Source organism: Bicyclus anynana, chromosome 21 (assembly GCF_947172395.1).
Source record: "Bicyclus anynana chromosome 21, ilBicAnyn1.1, whole genome shotgun sequence".
Lineage (NCBI taxonomy): Eukaryota > Metazoa > Arthropoda > Insecta > Lepidoptera > Nymphalidae > Bicyclus > Bicyclus anynana.
Genome location: NC_069103.1, coordinates 8,325,687 through 8,348,781, shown reverse-complemented (window position 1 = coordinate 8,348,781; position 23,095 = coordinate 8,325,687). Strand labels below are relative to the sequence as shown.

Genomic DNA, 23,095 nt, shown 5'->3' with positions numbered 1-23,095 from the left:
ATGACCGCGACTCCGTTCGCGTGAAATTATTATTTTCACTAATCCCGCGGAAACCATAGAATTTTTCGGGGAAAATGTAGCCTATGTATAAATACAGCGTATCCCCTATCTCGAATACAAATTACAGCCGAATTGGCTTATCACAAGCTGTTTGCTTAGTTAAAGATATAAGAATCTTAGTTATATCCAGAAATAAATGGATGATAATGGGGAATGGTGTGTGATTGCGATAGAATTTGAGCACACACACGAACTTTCGCCTTTATAAAGTCAGTGTTATTAGCTTAACAGTTGTATTGCACATATTTTTACGAGTTTCTGGTATTTTAATGCGCATATCTATCTACATATATATAAAAAAGTATAAGGTTAATTACTACTATACCGTAGTAAAGCTTAAAAATCATTAAATTATAGGTAGGTATGCTTAGCTTGTAATAAATGTTCTTAAGTTTCGCGAATTGAATACTATTTCGTAAGAATATACCTCGTACTCGTACGATGATAGCGGTCATTGCTTTTTTTAGTAGCTGTCATTTTAACGATCTAAAGTTTAACGCATATTAATCTGAATACTAGTTAGTTAAAGTTCTACAAGATACAATAATGTTTAATCGAATAAACACCTTCCTTCTACATTAATTTTTGAATAGTAAACTGTGCCAACTTAGAGGATGTATGTTTATTTACCATCTATAATAATGTTCTGTAATATTATAGCTATTGTTTACCATGGAATAGAAGTCAGTGATGATTGATGACGTAGATACAAGGACAAATAGTATTACGAAAACAGTAAATGACTGAAAACTAGTTATTATGGACTAATTAACAATATAACATTGCCATAGTATGGACCATATTATGGACTAATTAACAATATAACATTGCATTAAATGTGTGTAAAACATGCAGTTAACATGTGAAATTATTGGAAACTGTTGAGAACGTAATACAAATACATACGTAATACAAACATATTGTTTATGTAAGTGACAAAATGATAATTGGCAACAACAAGCTGACACGAAAAACGTGTCATGCACGCCAGCACTTCCACTTCCTTCATGTTTGTTTATTTAGAGTAAGACAGACGGACGACATCGTACGTAACTGGTTCTAATTGTATGCCAATATTAATTAACCTAATCTTTTCACTTTAAGCTTAATAATGAAAATTTTGAAACTTTCGAATGTCTTAAAGTGAACTTCGTACCATTCAGACATATCGATTATCGGTGTACTACTCAAAACATATGTTTCCACTACATTTGTTTTCATCGTATTTTCTTTTTTGCAATCATCTATATGTGGGAATTCCGTGAAGTTCTGACTGTGTAATTTTTGCCCTGTATTTATTATTTAAAATAATTATTTTACATTTAATGAGTTATAAAATGCTGATATAATGTGCTTTGCTGAAGCTCTTTCAGTTTCAACACGCCTATCTTATATTAGGAACAGGAAAAAAATATTATTAATTCAACAGTGGCTTGAAAATAATCATATTTACTGGTGTCGTTTTACGAAGTTTACTCACAACGTTACTTTTCTATTTGATGACGTGCAATTTTCAGATTTACTGACGTCTTAATATTAGTTAGGTTGTGTTAAGTGTAGAAAATCACAAAAACTGTACCTACCTATGTAACAAGAGTCAAGCATCGAAGGTACTCGCAATTTATATGCTATCTGACTCGTATTGGACCTTTACGTGTTAAGTATATATTCATGTAGGTCTGAATTTTCCTGTTTATGGACACTATTTTCAGGTTTCCATATAAAATTCCCAATATATTGTATCCCTATTTGCGGTTTCAATATGCAATCCTGATGCTAATAATACAAAATGTGCATGTCCCTATACTTTTGTAATTCAACGTTTATACTTGTGCAGTTTTATCAAATAAGGGATTTTGTCTATTATAGTATTATTAGCTATCTATTAAGTCAATGTTCTTGTGTTTTAAATCTATTCAATGCAATTAAGTTTAAAATTTGATAGGCATTTAAAACTAACCTCCAGATTGATTATTTTTGTGTAATCAGTGTGGGGACCACAGGCAATCAAATACTTGTATTTTTGTATCTATTTTTGGTTAATAATTTTTTTCATTTATTTATTATTTTATATTTTTATGTTTTATAGACCCACGACGGACCCATATAATTGAAAAAGTATGAAATTGTTTTCGTTTTTCACAAACAATTTCTGCAGCGCCCTTTGGAAAGCAGTATCTAAGATCCGTATATCTTGTACTATAAGAACCTCAAACCCGAACCCAACACTGAAAAGCACATTACAGTCGGACTTGGTTCGTTCAAACATCATTATCACAATATACCCCAAACGTTTATACGATCTACGTATCATTGTGTATAATAAAATAAAATTCGAAGAGATTTAAAAATCTTTCATTTTCCTAGGGTTTATAACGAAGAAATCTATACAAACGAAGTCGCAATCGATATCTAGCGTATGGTATACGTAATGCAATCAACGAGCTACACAACATTGAATGCCTTATCGAAATCTATTTATGATTGAGCCGGAGGAAAATTTATCTTATCTATTGTTTTGTTGACTTTAGATAACGACTAATGCATAATGGCGTTTGATGTAACTTGCAACCGATGCCATGGGTTATCTCGGGTTGAAATAGTTACTAGGCCCCGCTATATATTAATTCATTACGCGTAATAGGAAATTATTGCCACTTATATAATATCTTGATAGCAAATCATGCCTACCAGTAAATCCTAACGCATTATGTAGTAGCACTGTACAATTTTTCTATAGCTAGTATTTTTTTTAAATTATATAGCGTATTAAGCTATTGCATAGCTTTAATCGTGGGCTTTGAGCGTGGCGACCGAATTAAGAAATTCCCTTACGAAAGTAAACCTAACACTAAGCCGTGCATCAAGTTAACACATTTCGACGTTATCATATCGACTCAACTAAACAAGTGGTGTGAAACTAAGGGCCAAAACTTATTAAACTAGAGTTCAGAAAGTGAAGAAAAGGGGAAGCAAATTAGAGGCTGTATGAATAGAATCACTTCCTGACTATAATAATATACTGTCTTGCCTTCCGAACTGGTGGTAGTCTATCATCTATATTATCTCATTCAAAAAGTCTATAGTAGATCAATCAATCAAGCTTATATTAGTTTATCGCAGCTTATTTATGTAAAAGCTTGTTTATAAAACGTATAATTTGAGAATTATTCTATTTTCTTATTTGTTCGATAAAATGCATGTGTTCTTGGTTTTCACGTATATTACTTATCACGTAGGTTTGTTATTGTTATTGCGCTGTGTGGGTAGGACAATTTAAGATTTTGCTCATTTCCTCTCAGTCGTTTGATCCGTTTCATATGATCATCATTAACATCCACTAGCAGTATAATTGACTACAGTTACGTAATGTACTAACATACTATTATTATAGCTTGGACTTATTTTAACTTTCTCGTTTAAGGATTTTTAGTGAATATTACGAAATGATAGGTCGATTTAGCAAATGTCACTGTCTTTGTACAAATGTAGTATTCCCACTTTTTTTAAATCTGCTTTATCAAGGTCATCCAGGTTTATTATATCAAGTTTGACACAGTAAATTAAAAATACAACGTCTTAGAAAATACTGGTATGTTCAACATAATTTGCATGTTGAATAACTGATATTGTTTGATTTACTATGAATTATTTATTTTCCCCTTGATCTAGCTCAGTATTGACATATATTCATTTAAAGAACAGAGTTAATAAAATTCTCGTTTTTGTTTTTCATTCGACGCCCGCGATTACATTTTTACAAATCTCGCGGGAACCATGCATGTTTTCAGTACAAAAAGAAGCCCATGTTCTGCTTCAAGGTACAAATTATCTTTGAACTCATCTAAATCTGTTCAATGGTTCAGCAGTGAAAAAGTAACAGACAGACATACATATTTACTTTCGTATTTATAATATTAATATTACTAAATATTAGCATGAATTATGACGAGTAAGTAGGTATATTTAACAATATATTGTTGTTGACTTTGAAAATAAAATCTATCCAGGTAAACCTAGATGTAGTGCTTTGTTCGTTTATAACATTGTAAGGTAATAAGTTTATGGTTTTACGTAAAACTGTTCCACGCAGGCCAGCAGGCTGATTATGTATCTCGACGTATCACTTCTAACTGTGTAACGCAAAGCTAAATTGAACACTAGAGTGTTTTTGCAATTCCGATTATGTAAGACAAAAGACAGCCACAATGCCTAGTGATATCGTTCTAGGCGCAAAATTTTATCGACATTATGCGACTAAATAAAATACACCCTTTCCCGGTACTTCTTACTACAGGTGCGGCATACTTTTGCACATATACGCATTATACTTGATTTTGCTGTTTGTCTGTGGTGAAGTGAAGTGCCATAGTTTCTTTGTTGGTAAACAAAGCCGTATCAAAATATTAATAAAAAAATTGGTTTCGTTGGATCAAAGTACTTGCTACTGCTAGTTTTTTGTTTTCAATAGAAGTAATTAATTAATCATTTTATCGTATACATTTTTATTAGTGTTAATAGTTAATTTATCAAAGTAAACGGCCACTTTTACATAAAACATTATCTACACGAAAGTTCTTCAAAGTTTTATCGTCTGCCTATGATTAATTTAATGGTCGTTGTGATAATATGTAAAGTATATTGTATAGTGTTTTGTTTATTAAAGTTCATCGCTTGCAACTAAAGATGTCCGGGAAACTCAATGATCGCCTTGGCTTGGATCAAACTTGGCGATGGGTTGTTTTGGAGGGCCTTTGGAAAGTCAGGCTACTAAATAAACCTTCCGTGTTCGCGTCTGCCAGTGGCGTTGTGTAAGTTATCACATATCTATATTCTATATTATTATTTTAAAGAGGATGAGAGGAAATTTTTGATATTGTAGGGGGTAATCTCTGGATCTACTAATCCGATTTCGAAAATTCTTTCACCAATAGAAACTCACATAACTTGCGAGTGTAATAGGCTATATTTTATCTCTGTAGTCCCAAGAGAGTGAGAACTATGCAGGTGGAACTGTCGAGCATCAGATAGTAATTATATTCAATTGAAATTCATGATTTTCTATTATAAGTTTAACATAATACTTGGTTTTGTGACTAGCATATTGCATTAAAAGCCTTTTTAAACCACAACTATACCTGCACCATGTAACCTTTAAGTTCTAAGCATTAAGTACAAGACAAATAATCAAAATCAAACTTTGTCTCATTATGCAGATGTATTAGAATTGTTTGTATTTGTAGGTGTTTGTTTTAGTTACATTAAGGCTAAATATAAAATCCTACCTTGATTAGTAATTTTTTTATGATGATTGAGGCTAGCCACTTAAAATAATTAATTCAAATTTCAATTACAATATATAGTTAAGTTAAATCCTACAAGTATATGTATCTCCTACAAAACTGGATAAAATATAAGGCAAATCAAAAAACAAAAGAGCTCAGTTTAATCCCATAAAAGCCCAGTTGCTGCAGAGTATAGACTAGAGGGTTTGCCAGGGATATAGGTCCATAAGCACAGCAATAGCCCAGTGGATGTAACCTCTGCCTCAGATTCCAGAGGGTGTGGGTTTGTATCCAGTCCGGGGCATGCAGCTCCAACTTTTCAGTTGTGTACATTTTAAGATATTAAATATCACATGTATCAAATGGTGAAGGAAAACATCGTGAGGAAACCTGCATACCAGATAATTCTCTTAATTCTCTGCTTATGTGAAGTCTGCTAATCCGCTTTGGGTCAGAGTGGTGGACTATTGGTCTAATCATGAATGAATGAATAGTATTACCTAATCCAGTGTATGTAATTCTTAATGATAATAATTGCTAATTCAAATAATAATTTGTACTTTATATTTTCTTTTATTATGTACATGTTCAGCTTAATAAATATTGCACATTTTGATTTGTTAAATATCACATATAATGAATATTGCTATCATTTACAATAATGTATTGTTTATGATAACAATATTCATTAACCTGAAACTAAAGGATCACAAACATTCTTCGTCTGAAAAGAAGCTCAACATAAATACAACAAAGTATTATTTTTGTTATCACCATCTCACAGAAATATATTGTAGAACCAAGTAATATACCTGAGGTATAAATATATCAATTAACCCCCCCCTAGATTTGTCATTTATATAAACTCTTAATCAAGATATAATACATAGGCCATTTCTTATCTCAATATTCCCACAGGAATGAGATCTACTTAAAGAAACCGGGGGCATATGTAGTTCATGTAATAAAAAAATATTTTCTACATTTCAGATCAACATGAAGATGTGGGCTCTAAGCTTTGAGTGCCAGGGACTGACTATGGAAGTCTCCATGTCGCTGGTCACCATTGAGGTGCAAAACACCTTGAAAAAATTGGTGATTCTGAATCCTTCATCTCTATGAACGATTCATGAAGAAAGAACTAAACAAACATTTAATGAACAGATTTTTTATAAGATTATTATCAATAATGACATTGCATATGAGAGAAAATTGTCAAATATAATTTCATTTTAATTTAATATAGTTAATTATGACATCACTGTATATAAAGAATATGATTATTATCATTTGGTTAATTTCAGTATTACATAGTATTAGATAAAAAATTTATTGTAAAATTGCACATCAAAATATGTTTTATTATCTATTATTAGGAGGAAATATTATTTAACTATTATTATTATCCCTAATAGCCCAGTGAATGTGACCTCTGCCTCCAATTCCGGAGGGTGTGGGTTCGAACCCGTTCCGGGGCACGCACCTCCAACTTTTCAGTTGTGTGCATTTTAAGAAACTAAATATCACGTGTCTCAAACAGTGAAGGAAAACATCGTGAGGAAACCTGCATACCAGAGAATTCTCTTAATTCTCTGCATATGTGATGTCTGCCAATGTAATCCAAATATGCTGGCCCATATTCGGCTCCTGTCAGAATGAGAGGGGTTAGGCATTGGCCTTCCCTTACCTTATCAGCCGATAGACGTCCACTGCTGGACATAGGCCTCTTACATAGACCTTCAAGCACAACGACCTTGAGCCGCGAACATCCAACCAACCGACCAACCACGCTTTCCAGTGCGGGGTCTCCCGAGTGCGGGTAGGCACTAACCCCTCTTACTGGGGGAGACTCGAGCTCAGCAGTGAGCCGAATATGTGTTTATAATGATGATGATGATGATGATGATGATGATGATGATGATGATTATTTAAGTAATTGTAAAAGAAAAAATTGAATACTACATTAGTTGTTTATCTATACAATTCAATAATTTTAAGAACAAAACATGTACCTACCACATTGTAGGAAATAAATAAATAATGATTTGATTAAAAACAATGTTGTTTAATGTTAAGCAGGTAGGGCCAGGTAGTTAAAGTAGATACTCTATATTTGTGTAACATCTATTACTTAAAAATAAAAAATATATTTACTTGTGTATTTTTTATTCAGACTTGATATATTGTTGTTGACAAATTTTGTTATAATATATATCTTTCATTCTTTAGTTTAATTTAATCAAGAAACGACCCTACTTACACATATAGGTACCCCCTCTAACAAAAATAGACTGAAGTATAGGTAAATATTTAACAAAAATGTAAATTAAAAATTAATTATAGATTAATTAAAAACATGACTACAATTTGAATTATCAACTTTAATAATTTGCTTCAAAATAAAAACTCATACGCGTGGCGCAGTAAGTAGTGCTCCTGCATCCACGGTCATGGGTTCGATTCCCACACCTGGAAAATATTTGTGTGAAGAGCATGGGTTTTTTCCAGTGTGTGTGTATTTATACATTATATAAGTATTTATAGGTAGTATATAAATGTAAATGAATATTATAATATCAACTATCTTAGTACCCACAACACAAGCTACTCTGTATGCCTACTTTGGGGCTAGATAGTGCTTTGTATGGTTTAAGTATAAATAATTATACAGAAGGCTTGGTCACGAAAAAATATATCCAGTCCTTTGTCTGCATAGCTTGAGGGTTCTAGCAACTTGGTATCATGGTGAGGAATCCTTGGACAATACTGCCATCACAAGGATTACTGTTTTCTGTATCCAGCCCTTGATCTAACAGCCAAGTGAAAGCTTCTTTAGGTGTTGGTTGAAACATTGTTAAGCTCTTCACTTCTTCAAAATTATTAGTGATTCTCCTAGAAAAATAAATCATAATGTAGGTATACATGGTACTGCCCAACAAGTTCTTATAAAGTAGGTATATAATATACTGACCTGTGATAAGTCTCCTCCTTCGGCTGCATAGCTTGAGGGTTTAGGAAACCAGAGTTCATGGTTTTGGAGTGAGGAAACATTTTACAATATGCACCCAACTACAAGGCTCCACCGTATTTCTGACACAGCAATGTTGTCTCCATATCTTCATGGGATCTAGGAGCAGCTCCCAAGATGGGGGTCATCATGCAAACATTGGTCACCTGAAAGAATTGAAGTGTGTATTGCAATGTATTATGTATTTTGCCTACATAAAAGTAACAGTTTCATAATTTAGATTTGGATCCTGTAGTTTCATTAACTGACAGTTATATCTAAGCAACAGCTTACCTAACAACCAACAGCGGTCCCTATTGGGCAGGTTTTCCTCAAGTGGTCTTATTGCACTGGTTCCATATGTACAAGTCATAAGATGCACCACCAAATTGAGCATCCACTATGTTATTATTAGATTGGCATCACATATCTGAAATATTAATTGACAATATATAAATAAGTTAATGTTTAAATAAAAGGAGGTACCATGCTTTTATTCAATTCTAATTGTTAGCCTCCTAGTAGCTCTTGGCTTGTAGGCCGAACTATTGTCACATGGGTGCAATCAATCCGCCCTAATACCCGGGCAATCCAAATTTTTTCATAAATCTGTAAGTAGATGTTAATCTAGATTAAGCACCTGGGTATATGTCTATTTACAGTAACATCCTGTGATATGAATAAGCACTCTGTGTATTATTTATTAATCTCAATCAATAATCAATCTCATTTTGCAAATAAGTTTTTATGCAAAATCAACCTATGAAAGATTCAGTGTGGTAGTGAACACAAATTAGTTGAGTCTTAGAAAAAAAAAACTAAAAATATAATGAATAGGTTATGTTAGTTTCATACTGTGCTATAAGTTAGTTTCATATTTACTTATTTATAATGATTTTGTGTTTAATGCAAAGGGAACTTAACACATTTTTTTTAAACAGCTGGGGTATTCAGGAGCGTCAGCGACTTCATGTAGGCATTTGCTAAAAGATGCCTTAGCCATCACAAAGCCATTTGTATGATCCATTGGCATAAAAGTTTAAAGCTGCCAAGACCTGTAAATAATATTCAATGGTTTAATTTAGGTTCTTAGGATGACAGTGACCGATCTTTAGATAATATTATTTGTTTCTTACAATCTAACACAAATACTACTGGACTGATTATAAAAAATCTTTCACCATTGGTAAGCTACAGCACAGAGTAATATAGGCTATAAAATATAGCCCGTATTACTCTGTGCTACCCCATATTCCCACAGGAACGGGAACTACACCGGTCAAACTATGGTGTGTCTGCTAGTACTGAATAAGCCTACTCCAAATCTTAAACCAACTTATCCTATGATGGAAGCTCACCATATAAAAATACCATATTTGGCTCACTGCTGAGCTCGAGTCTCCTCTCAGAATGAGAGGGGTTAGGCCCATAGTCCACGTCACTTGCTCAACGCAGAGAATGAAGAAAATTCCTTCATTCATTCATATAACTTACTTATCTCTAATTCATTGCGAACAGCAGTTGTTCAAAGACTTTGTATTTCTTCTAAAACCTGCTGGTATCGCGACACGAAAGTTTTGCAATGAACTCGACAAAGACATCTTTTTCGTTCCGTTTCCGCGTACAATACAAATGCTACATGCATTGTATTGTACATGGCAATGTCGGTAAACACTACAAAAATAACACAATTAATTAAAATCACTTCAACTAACTCTAAAACTGTAATTCTGCTTTATGAAATAAGTATGTAGGTAGGTACCTACTATATATTCTCAACTTTCGTCATATTTTACATGAAAAACTTTTCTAATTCTGATTTTATTGACTTACAAACTAATACCTTACTTACAAGGTATAGTACAAAATTCAAAAAAATCCTAAAAGTACTTTTATTTGTAATTATTGAATCACAGGCGTCAAGTAAACTTTATTAAAACACTGCTCGGTATTAGTTTCTATAGCGATTGACTTTGACAACTTCTGTGTCACCCAGTTGTATGATCACTAGGCTTACATAATCGCTTAAACTGACTATCGATACGTAAAAACTGCGTTATAACTTGGATAAATCCCTACAAGTGACCGTGACAGAGAACGATCCAAGATGACGTCATTTCGGTGGGAGATGTGTGTTACATGATCGCAAAAACGAAAAATCGCTGTCATTTGTTGTCGTGACTGTGATTTTAAAGCGTTCACCGAGTTACATAATGACCCTGCAGGTGCTAATGGAAAAAGTAACGTATGAAATTCTGTTATCAAAGTGACTTGTAAGGTGGGGCGCCTCGCTATGTTGATTACCGTTTACGGTCGATGTTAATGGCGATCTATGACGTACCTGAAGGCTATAAAATACACAAGTACAAGCATTGGAAAGAAACCTATAATCGACATCAGAAATGTGGGGAAGTTAGCAAGTATTTATGCACATTCAATAATTAAAGAGTGATATATGAAAGCCCGAAGGTGCAGAACTGGAGAGAATTTAGTGGCAGACCTTAACCAGTAAAGCAATTGTATTAATGCGTATTATATAGTTACGTTGTTAATACATTGCAAAATTATGACAACTATATATATAACTTTTATGAAATATCGACAATCTCGTCGTTTTATAGGTAGTATATCCGGCTCAAATATATTTGACGCCTCACGGTTTCAGGCGCATAGTTCCCTTTCTCAGGGACGGAAATACAGGGATACTATTGGTATGTATAACCTCGAAATAAACTTATAATAATCTGCCATATATAATTGGTCAAACTGTTCTAACTGATTCTTCAAGTAGAGCTTAAAACCTTGAAACTTTAAATTAGAAAGAAAATTATATTTTAACCACTTAAGTATATTTACGTAGTAAACACTTTACTTGGAGACCTAACAATTTAAAGTTCCAAAATACTTAACAAACTTCCAAAGTCAGTCTGAAAAGGAATTGCCCCGCTTAGTTGTAAGCCAAATTGGCAATAACACAATTATAAACTCAGTTTATTTTGGTTTAAATTAGTTTGGTTGCTTCCAAAAATTTAAAAACTCCCTTGGAATTAATAAAGGGTGTTGTAAGTTATTAATTTTAAATTTAAGTTCCTCTTCACTGCAAGAAAAGAAGTAACTGTAAATCTTGTAGAAAAAATGTATTAGATTTTTGTCCTGCATTTCTGTAATATACAAGTACCAACCTAACTAGCAGACAAAATTATAAACATGGTCTTAAATTATAAGTGCATAATAATTTTAAAATTTAAATTTAAGGAATATTTGCTGACTTTCCATAATTCCCCTTCCTTGGTGCAATATTGATGTTGGCTCCAAATTTGCGTATCATCCCTTGTAATAGCTTAGGGGCTGCAATTTCACTATGAATTTCTTAATAAAACTCATGACTAGAGCACTTTTAAGATCTATTCAAATTATAAGAATTTACATGTAATTATGAAATTTTCATAGCAATCTACACTGGACAACCGTACTGTGATGTCATTTACACACAGTGCACGGACGCCTAAAATAAATTAACGTAATCTACGAGTACTTAATATTATAAAATAGTAAGGTTTGTGGTGTTGTAAGGGGATATCTCTGGATCTACAGAATCGATTTTGAAAATTCTTTGCCACTGCCACAGCGTCTTTTGTGATGCATTTATTTGTGAGTGTCGTCGTCGGCTAGTTTTGTAATAACGTTAGCTCTTGTGCTTTCTAATTCAAACACAAAAAAGCAATCTAAAGCAAACAAAGTCATTATCATGTGGTGCATTACAAAATGCTGATGACTTTGGCGCTACAGACCATGAACTACTATGTCATTTCATGTCAATGAAATTCACTCAATGCATTTGCAATGGGTTACTTGGTGTATGAATACGATATAGGTACTTGCTCACCAATAACGGGACGAATATCTTGGCATTCCATGGATTTACCGCGTCCATCGCGGTGTATATAGAAAATTTCCGTGCAGAGCCCTGGACTTGTGACCAATGGGCGTAGGATTAAGGAATTTCTTGAACTTAAAAAGAAAAAGTATATATATTTTTTTAATTAATCATGAATTAGAACACCATATGGTTTCAACTGAATTTTATCCACTATTTCAGTAATATTGAAAACACTGTACATTTAAATTTATTATTAAAATATTTCGTGGCGTAGAAATAGCATAGCACCTACCAACATGAAAATGTTTTAAACCCTCGTCAAAAACACAGCTAAAATCGTGGAATTTCATACATATGTATGATACAGGTATGGCAGGTAGATTCAATTGCGGTATTGTAATCACGGTTTTGGTTTATTTTAATTTTATGAGGGACGTACCCACACATTCATTTTTGATCGCGATCGTACCTCACTTTAGATATTGTAGTGCGTATCGACGCATTTCCCCAATCGCGATGCCGTCCACACTACCCTCTACCCTGCCTGCATTTCTCACGAGACGCATATCAATTTCAAATTTTAAAATAGTGAATGCATTGGCTAAAATCCGCACAGAATTTGCTTTCATAGATTTCGATAACGTTGGCTAATGGGTGAATTAATAGACGCTCCATATAGGGTCCTGCTTCCTTGCAAGCATTGCGTGTTTAGGCACGTCTCCCTCTGAGCTAGCCGGAGGTTATTTGCCATTGTATTCCTTGTAATTAATTTCATATCTGATGGTTCTTCAGCGACAGTGCTGACTGGATTTTACGAGTTGCATTTTGATGTATTTTGAGACCTAGCTTCAGTGAAACCTAATATTTTATTTATAGGTACTGCTACGTACCACTATGAAACGACGATGTTTTTTAGTGTCGATATTCGATCCAGTTGCATAGACCTTAGTTTATAATATGCTTTAAAATTCTGTAATTCGCATATTCAATCCAGTTAAATTGAAAATGATGCTAGTTATAATACTGTTCCTGTCTTTATTACTCTGAAAATCTAATGTCCCATATTAAGTATCATAATTTTAAACGTTTTATCAAGATAAACATTTTTGGGTTGCTAAAAGTCTTGCTTGCTACTTTTTTTTTCAACTCTCGCGGATTGGATCATCTAAGTTCATCTGGAATTAGATGATCCAAACCAAACCAACCATTAATGTGATTGCTCGACGATTCGTTAAGCTGAATTTTCAATGGGCGGGGCACATGTGGAAATGGCACCCGCAAAACCACCAAAACTACGGTTGTCCCCCTACAATACACTAAATGCAAATAATACCCCAATGGAAAGGATCATAGAAAAAGATTAATATAGCCAGCTCAGGATCGTGGTTTTTAGAAGTCACTTCCTAGTATATGTCCAGCTGTTATGGCCGATATTATTCATAGTGATAAAGTTTGTCATATAGCGACTAAAAGTATATTAGAAGGGACTTTCTCATTCTAATCTATCGATTTACGAGCAGTGAAACTGCCCACTTGCGAAACGGACAAAGGAATTCTAGACGGAATTTGCAGACGAAATTGTTCGAATTATTGATCGACATTGCTATTTTGGGAGAGGCGAGAGAGAAATGAAAATTAATAAATTATCAAAATATTTGATAGATAAAGCAATCTAAACTGAAATACAAACTCGAATATTTCGTGCAAAACCGGACTAAGAGTATGATAGCCACATCGCCATTTTGTAAAAGCTGAGTTTGTCAGTCTAAGCTCCTACAATGGTTAAAAGGTTATAGATAGAGACCTGTCTGAGTGACTGATTCCTTGACACCTGCTACCTCGCACCCCAAAATCCACCACGTAAATCTAGTATTTTAATAGTAGGAGCGAGTTTAATAGTACGAGCAGACAAACTTTATACTTTTATAAAATTACAAAGCTCTGGTTATGACAGGCGATCATTGTAAATGCATTTATAGAAGAGAGATGCTGTTTATGCATTTTTTTTATTCAATTCAAGTTAGTTCAGTTAGCCCTTGACTACAATCGTACATGATGGTGAGTGAATGGGCTAACTTGTTAGGCTTAGGATGGAAATCTACACCCTTTTCGGTTTCTACACGATATTGTACCGGAACACTAAATCGCTTGGCGGTGCATCTTGCCGGTATGATGGTAATTAGCCACGCCCGAAGCCTTCCACCAGCCAGACCTGTATCAACTAAGAAGATCTCAATCAGCCCAGCTGGGAATCGAACCCTGGACCTCCGTCATGTAAATACACTGTCAAAATACTTAGGAGCACGAGCTGGCAAACCTTAGGCTTTATTTTATAAAGTCACGAAGGTCTGGTCTATAACAGGCGCTTAATGTGAATGCATTTATAGAAGACAGATGCTGTTGCATTTACATAATATAAGGAGCATAATTTTTAAAGATTAAAATGATTCTATGAAATTGAACAATCGTGGTAGAAAGTAATAAATATAAGCATAAATCACAAATGCCTTCGAAGAGTACGTTTATGCTCCTCGTATAATAAATAACAGCGTTTCCTTACCGCGAGATGATAACGATTGTATTGTTATGCTAATGAACATCGGCGCGACCTTCGGAGGTTTACCAGATACGTATCACAGCTATTGATCGTGAAATTACTCTCTCCTACAAAAAGTCTATTTAGTATTTACTTAGAAGCAAGGTCAGAAAAATACGTTTTACTACGAGTTTCATGCATCAAGACAAGTCAGAATTTGATAACTTTATTGTGGTTGCTATTTTACCGCATACTATGCAACTTGTTTCAACTATTATTGTCGTATATTTGCTGTTTGATTAGATTTATATTAATTCGAATTTTAAAATCCAAGTCATACATGCACTTAACTCTGTTAATTTTGCACCTACTGTAAAAGTATAACTCGCTTTTGTGACTTCAATCTATTCATCATCAACAGCCTGTATTCGTCCACTGCTGGACATAGGCCTTTCCGAGAGCGCGCCACCACACACGATCCTCCGCCTTCCTCATCCAGCCACTTCCCACTACCTTCTTGATGTCGTCGGACCATCTAGCTGGAGGGCGTCCTACACTGCGTTTGCTAGTACGCGGTCTCCACTCCAGAACACGTCTGCCCCAGCGGCCATCTGTTCTACGACAGATATGGCCCGCCCACTGCCACTTCAGTTTGCTAATTCTTTGGGCTACATCAATTATTTTCGTTCTCCTACGGATTTCCTCGTTCCGGATTTTATCCTTCAGAGAGACTCCTAACATAGCCCTTTCCATAGCTCGCTGAGCGACTTTAAATTTGTGGATAAGGCCAATAGTCAGTGTCCACGTTTCCGCTCCATACGTCATAACAGGCAAGACACACTCATTAAAGACTTTTGTCTTCAGGCTTTGGGGTATTGACGAATTGAAGACCCGACGCAATTTCCCAAATGCTGCCCAACCAAGCTGAATTCTTCTGTCAGCTTCCTTGTCGAAGTTATTCCTACCTAGTTGTATCATTTGACCGAGGTAGTTGTATTCCTGAACAACTTCGATGCTGGCATTATCGATAATTATGGGCATCGTGATGACGTGCTCATTGAGCATGATTTTAGTTTTATCCATGTTCACCACTAAACCCACTTGTCTGGAGGAATGGCTAAGGTCGGTCAGCATTTTCTCAAGATCTTGCAGCGATTCTGCCAATATTACTATGTCGTCCGCAAAACGCAAGTGTGAAATGTATTCTCCGTTTATGTTGACGCCCCGACTTTTCCAGTCCAAAACCTTGAACACGTCTTCGAGAGCACAAGTAAAGAGTTTCGGGGATATAACATCACCCTGTCTTACTCCTCTTCGGATTGGTATTGGATGTGTTCGACGGTCTTGAACTTGGACAGTCATTGTTGCCGCGTCATACAAACACTTCAACACTTGTATGTAGCGCCAATCGATCTGGCAGCGCTGCAATGAATCGAGAACTCTCAATCTATTACATCAAATGATTTAAATTTTTTATGTTATCTAGAACAACCTTTCTAAGAATTAATGTCTGTTTTCACTGTCTCTTCCACTTAACATAACATTAACTTGAATTACACGCCAGATATTCAGGTAATAGAACTTTATTTGGACACACTAAGCCCATGACTCTAAGGATTACTATCTAGTTTTGGCGACTGTACCACTTGTTCGAAAGGCAGATTTATAAAACCAATTAGCCAAACGAAATTGTAACGGCAAACTCAGATACGAGTATACGTATCATTAACTTGAATTACACGCCTGAGTTAGGTCAACCCATCTAGGAATTACTATCTTTTTTTGGGGACTGTACCGCTAATTCGAAAGGCAGACTTATACAATCCAATTAGACAAACCAAACAGTAACGGCAAACTGTAGTAGCAAGTATATCATTAACTTGAATTACACGCCTGACTCTGTGTTAATAGAATTTTATCCGGTTAACTAAGCCCATAACACTAGGATAGGTCAATCCATCTATGAATTAATATCTATTTTTGGCGACTGTACTACTTGTTCGAAAGGCAGACTTATACAAACCCATTAGCCTAACAAAACAGTAATAGCGGACTTAGTTATATCATTAACTTGAATTACACGCCTGACTTTGTGTTAATATAACTTTATCTGGTTACCTAAGCCCATAACCCTAAAAAACATATAAGTTAGGTCAACCATCTAAGAATTACTATCTATTTTTGGTGACTGTACCACTTGTTCGAAAGGCAGACTTATACAAACCATTTTTTTATATTATTATTTACAAGTTAGCCCTTGACTACAATCTCACTTGATGGTAAGTGATGATGCAGTCTAAGATGGAAGCGGGCTAACTTGTTAGGAGGATGAAAATCCACACCCCTTTTCGGTTTCTACACGACATCATACCGGAACGCTAAATTGCTTGGCGGTACGTCTTTGTCGTTAGGGTGGTAACTAGCCACGGCCGAAGCCTCCCACCAGCCAGACCTGGACCAATTAAGAAAATCTCAATTGGCCCAACCGGGGATCGATCCCAGGTCCTCCGTTTTGTAAATCCATCGCGCATACCACTGCGCCACGGAGGCCGTCAAAATTAGCCAAATAAAACAGTAACGGCAAACTGTAGTAGCGAGTATATCATTAACTTGCATTACACGCCTGACTTAAGAAAACTTTATCCGGATACACTAAGCCCATGACCCTAAGACACACATACGAGTAAGTTACTGGATAACACCTGAGCGAAATCGTGCGTTACAGTTACACATGTTTATTTTCTCATATGTGGGTCAATGCAATTATATACGAGATCGTATACATTGTATAAATTGCGTTCGAAAGGCTACCAGCTCGACGTCTATTATAAGAACCCGATCGCGTCTAGGTTCGAACAACAGATACTCTATGCATGTTTTCATTGGAAATCAGTTTTTGCGCACTGTATGAAATCCAGAGACTTTAAATTACAAACAAAATTAATTTTTAACAAACTTCCAAAATCAGTCTGAAAAGAAATTACCCCGCTTTGTTTTAAACCAAAGGAGATGGGTCCACTCTTCCCGTATCAAAATTAAAAAAATACAAGGATTCTACTATTATCTAAATAAGTGAATAAATCTAACTAAATAAAAAGAAATAAATAAAATTTAAACCCAAGTTTTTGAGATATATCAAGATGGCGCCCTTAAAACAACTATGACATGACAATTGACAGCAAACGTCAAATCGACTACTGCATTGAAAACGTCATCAATCCGCCATTATTACTCATATTAGTGTTACATTTCTTGGGAATGAATATTATTACGAAAGAATTAAAGTAAATTCGTAGATTTGTATAATAAAAAATAGTTAAAACAAATATTTTCTTTTATTTCCGCCAGGGTACAATGACTGATCCTGGGCTCCATTCAATTTTGAACCATCTCCTTTGTAATAACTAACACAACTATAATCACATTCTATTCTGTTTATTTTGGTTAGATTATTGCTCGCAAAAAGCCAAAACTCTTTTACGACATCCTAACTAAGAAATCTTTTTCATCGATCGGAAATAAATGATGTTTTTTTTGAGGACATATTTCCTTTCATGACTATGCTCCCAAAGGTAGTTATCATATTCGTCTCATAAAAGTTTCGGTTATAAGTAAGGTAATAATTTAAAAGTAATTTTATATCATAAAAATACATATTTTATATGATATATTGGCTTACGTAAGTTGCTGCCAGAAAGTAATAAACTCACGTAGATTGAGCACGATAAATATATTCTATTTTATACTAAAGAGACAGAATAAAATAGCGTAGGTAGCTAATTAGTGTAAGTCCTTATAAGGCAGACAGAATATAAAATGAACTACGTATTAAGGTTGTTTAGGCAGACTTCACATAAACAAAATTTAATGATCACGTATTTTTTCTTTTTTTTTTAACTCAAAAATAACAAAATTATCGTTAGCTAAAGTTATTTACTTTTGAACAGAATTTTAGGGTCACCCTATTGTGCGTTTATTTTATTTTCGTTTGATACCTAAAGGACGTCACCAGATCACTTTTAAGCTGAATATATCTTGTTTAGTAATAATATGTACATTATTTTGTTATTTTAGAGACATAAATTAAAAAAAAAAATTACATAAAATGTATCGAACTGTTTGTAGATTTATATTCTATTAATGATACAGAACCACGAAAAAAAATATCCGCACTAAAGACCAAATCACCCTGTATATAGACGACCAGCCTAAGCTCCGTGGCTTAACCCGCGTAGTTTCCGTTACCGGGTGAATACTAGGATAAAATATAGCCTATGCCATTCACAAATAACGTGGATTTCTAGAGTTAAAAGAATTTTCAAAATCAACACCTCGAACTTCACCTCTTTATTAAAATATTATTATAGATATAGATAACGCAATGGGTAACTAGATAACATCCAAACCAACCATTTTGTCTGAAAAACATTCCTCAAACTATGAATTTTTTTCACTGACATAAAAAATATTTAACCTTTCCATGTTGGATCTAAATTTACGTGCGTTGCTTTATTTAAAACTTGTAGCTCCCCTGTAGTTATGTAACGAAAGCGAAATTCTTGTCCGCCATCTACATTGAGGCAGAGCACGTCGGTCGGTTGCAAGAGTGCATAGAACCCTCCCCCCTCGGTCGTTCACCCCTCCTTCCTCCTACTCCAAGTGGAGCACTGCAGTTTTCGTTTCAAACTGAATGGGAACGTGGGTGTTCTGCGGTTATTGTCCCGTTTGCGGCTAGAACCAGGGACGGAGCTATACATCTACGATAATATAATCTAACATTATGAATAACTCGTAGAAAATACACTACATAGCGGCATTTATGATTAACTCGGCCATAATATAGAAATAGAAAAATAAATTGATGAAATTATAAACATTTGAAAACCTTTATAATTAAAATGGTATTGGTAATATGACTGGTATTTCAGAATAACTGTATTTTCTACACAATAGTTTTTTCTACACAATTACTAAAACACAAATCAATCAAAATTGTTGTATGTATGTTTATTCAGGCTAATCTCTGGGACGGATTACAATATTTGAATAACATTTACACGGTAAGATAAATGAGGTTACTCAGTCACATTTCGGCTACTTTTTTCCCGAAAAAATCAAGTTCCTATGGGATTTCTGAAAAAAAAATCTATAACAAAAGTGAGTCTATAACAAAAATTTAAATTTTAAATTGATTTATTTCAAGTAGGTTTAGTTTACAAGCATTTTTGTAATGTCAGACTATGTTATGATAGGTAAAGTCGGAAACTTAAAATGAACCATAAATCTATTTGATTGGAGAGAGAATATCATCTAAAAGAGATTTAAAAAAAATAGTTAATTAATATACTACTTACAATTTTTTTTGGCTATATATAAATGTCATCATAAATCAGCTTTCGCCTCGTAAAAAGCCCGCCTCTAACCTGGCCCTAAGGTGCCCATAAGGCTGGCGGCATTGCCTCTTTGTATAGCAATTGACAACCTTTGAACCAGGTACTCACCAGCGCGTAGGTATATCGTGGCCCCTGTCCCTTAGGCGTCGACCTATGTCCAACAAAGTTGGTTAATTAGTCGAGCCTTTAAATAGTATTAGACGAAATCGCAACAAACTCACGGTCCGGCCCTGGTTAGAACAGTGCACCGCTGAAATTATTCTTGAAAACTTCTATGCAATCCATTACATCTTTGTTTTCATTCGATACACTGGTGCTCACATTTTGCATGAATAATTCATTATTTAATACAGTTATAGTTTAATATAGTTCTCCCATTACTCTCTTTTATGTTACTTTATAACAATCTTTTTTATTAGCTTTTCTCATTTGAAACATCTTAGCTATGTCATGGAATTTCATGTAACTTTTTAAATAAACATTAATAAAATCAATGTAACATGTATATTGTGTAATGTGTTTTTTTTTTAATATTTGCAATATCTTTCAAATATGACCAATATTCCTGTTCCTCTAATAATTCGGGAAAGACACTTGTGTGGTGTCCGGCCCCATCACCTTTACTTTGGCTGGTGGGAGGCTTCGGCCGTGGTTAGTTACCACCCTATCGACAAAGACATACCGCCAATCGATTTAGCGTTCCGGTAGAATACAATACAATACGGGGTGTGGATTTTCATCCTCCTCCTAACAAGTCAGCCCGCTTCCATATTAGATTGCATCATTACTTACCATCAGGTGAGATTGTAGTCAAGGGCTAACTTGTAAAATAATAAAAAAAAAATGCGAGTCAGATTTTTATTTTTACTCACTTTGTTTCAGCTATCGAAGCCTTAAATATATTACATGAATTACTTTTCAAATTAACATTCCTTTGAACATTATTGGAGAAGTTCAATTTAATTAAACAAAACAAACGACAGCTTAGCATAAAAGATCCCAGAAATACATGAATAATTTCAAACATTCATCAGTGTCCTCTTGTCACATCTATTTTGATTCCTTTATTGATGACATTGACACTTGATTATTATTTATGAGTGATGTGGTATTAATGGGCCAGGAAGAGGGTCAATGGCTGTGACGTCAGCGAGCCTATTACGAAGTTAGACACCCACTTGTCTCCCGAGACCTTGAAAGCATATTAGGGATATTTTGATCGTGCTCTCTGTATCTTTATCTAATACAAATATTCTGGAATTGTTTTCCTTTCTTTTCTTTAAATTCCCTGAACAATATGCATTTAAATAACAAAAAAAAGCATATTATCCGTAGTTTTTGAGATTTTTACGGAAATATGAAAAAATGAGTTATTAATCTCGAGATTATCTCGTTGGTCATACGTAGTCACTGTAGTTAATCGTGAAAAAGACGAGAAAAAAAATTTTTGATCAGCAAGATTTCATTAATAATACCTAATCTTGAAAAATATTTGGTCTGACTGTTTGGTACGGTGACAATAATAGGCTAGTTGACATTTCTTTTTAAAGGTCTTAAATTGTTCTACTAGATTGAAAAAGAATTATCATATTTTTCTGAGACGACACTGAGTGAGAAAATTTTAATTATTAAATATTTTTTTGACAATACGAGCCAAAACGCCTGTCGGCCATGATGGTTTAGATTTCAACTGTTTCATGACGTCATTACAAACAGACCGTTTGACAAAAATGTTAGTTAACAATTAGTTTGACGTTTAGTACATCAAGTAACATTGTGACGTCACAAAAGGGACGACAGCGTTTTTTACGGTTTAGAAAATTTTAAAAAATACATGATTTTTAAATTAAGTTTTATAGGAAATCTTACCCTTAACTTTCGTTAATTAGTATCTATTACTAGTTATCTAGTACTGCACGAAATTAATATCGTTTATATTAAGTTCGATATGAGTCAACTACCCTATTTTGATGGATGGTTTGTAAACCTACCCCAATCAAGCAAAATTCGAAGCAAGCTGGCAACTCAAAACTCAGGCGAGCAGACTAGCGGCCAAAGAGTAGTCAACTATAAACTAATAAAATGGCGTTCTAGACATTGAGTTTTTATTTATAAGTAGACCAAGTGTGTCGCGTGATGATGGCGTGATGTAAGTTTACAGCACATCATTAATAAAATATTTTGTTACGGCTGGCGACTACTAAATACCAAGAGTGAGGTCATTCACCCCGGTTTTATCGATTCATATAATAATAACGTTACACATTTTTATCAATCATTGTGCAGTCCAAGTTCACTGTAACTAATGACGCGATCATCGGTATGCCTACTTTATTCGAGCATTAAAAAAAATATATTATGTAGATAAATTGGTCTTAATGCTGAAAATAATAAATATACATAATGTTGTGCTATATTGTATGTAACTCGACAGTGTGAGTTGAGAATTCGTCTTTATCTCTCTCTATGTATGTTATTGCGTTAGACCGAGACAGATAGAGACGAATTCGAAACTCACGCCGTCGAGTTGAATAGCGTATGCCACTGTCATATAATGAAAGCCATTGGCTACGTGCAGTGGCATACAATACTTTTTCTTTTTGGTAAAATATACATGTAATTGACATTAGGTATAGCCTTATCGATTTTGTATCGGCGTGGCCTCCTAGATTTTTAACCGACTGATGTTTTTTTTTGTCTCTTATTTTTGTTAAAATTAAAAAAAAGTCATTGTAGCACGGTTTATTCGTGTGGTAATGCACATTATACCTAAATCCGTAGGAATTAATAGCTTTGTGATATTGGTTTGATGTTTTTTAATGAGTATTCTATAACTCGACAGTGTGAATTTAGATTTAGTTTCTATCTCTCCCTATCTGACACGATACCCTAGCAGTTTAGCTAGATAGAGATAGATAAATTCGAGACTCATAC

General features: G+C 34.4%; 1 protein-coding gene and 1 long non-coding RNA gene across 9 annotated transcripts in view; one reads left to right on the top strand and one right to left on the bottom strand.

The window, feature by feature from the left end:
* The window catches only part of LOC112058365 (hypoxia-inducible factor 1-alpha), a 135,901-nt gene that overhangs the window by 88,215 nt on the left and 24,591 nt on the right, over nt 1-23,095 (top strand). The gene's annotated exons all lie outside the window — the stretch shown is intronic.
* Nucleotides 7,495-10,563, bottom strand: LOC128199279 (uncharacterized). Of its 7 annotated transcripts, none has more exons than XR_008251932.1 (6): nt 10,115-10,563; nt 9,847-10,026; nt 9,235-9,407; nt 8,647-8,782; nt 8,317-8,519; nt 7,495-8,237 (listed from the first exon to the last, which is right to left on the bottom strand). It is a non-coding gene; the product is annotated as an uncharacterized LOC128199279 (long non-coding RNA). The 7 variants fall into 7 exon arrangements; XR_008251931.1 differs by having other exon boundaries at nt 10,119-10,563; XR_008251936.1 differs by having other exon boundaries at nt 10,205-10,563.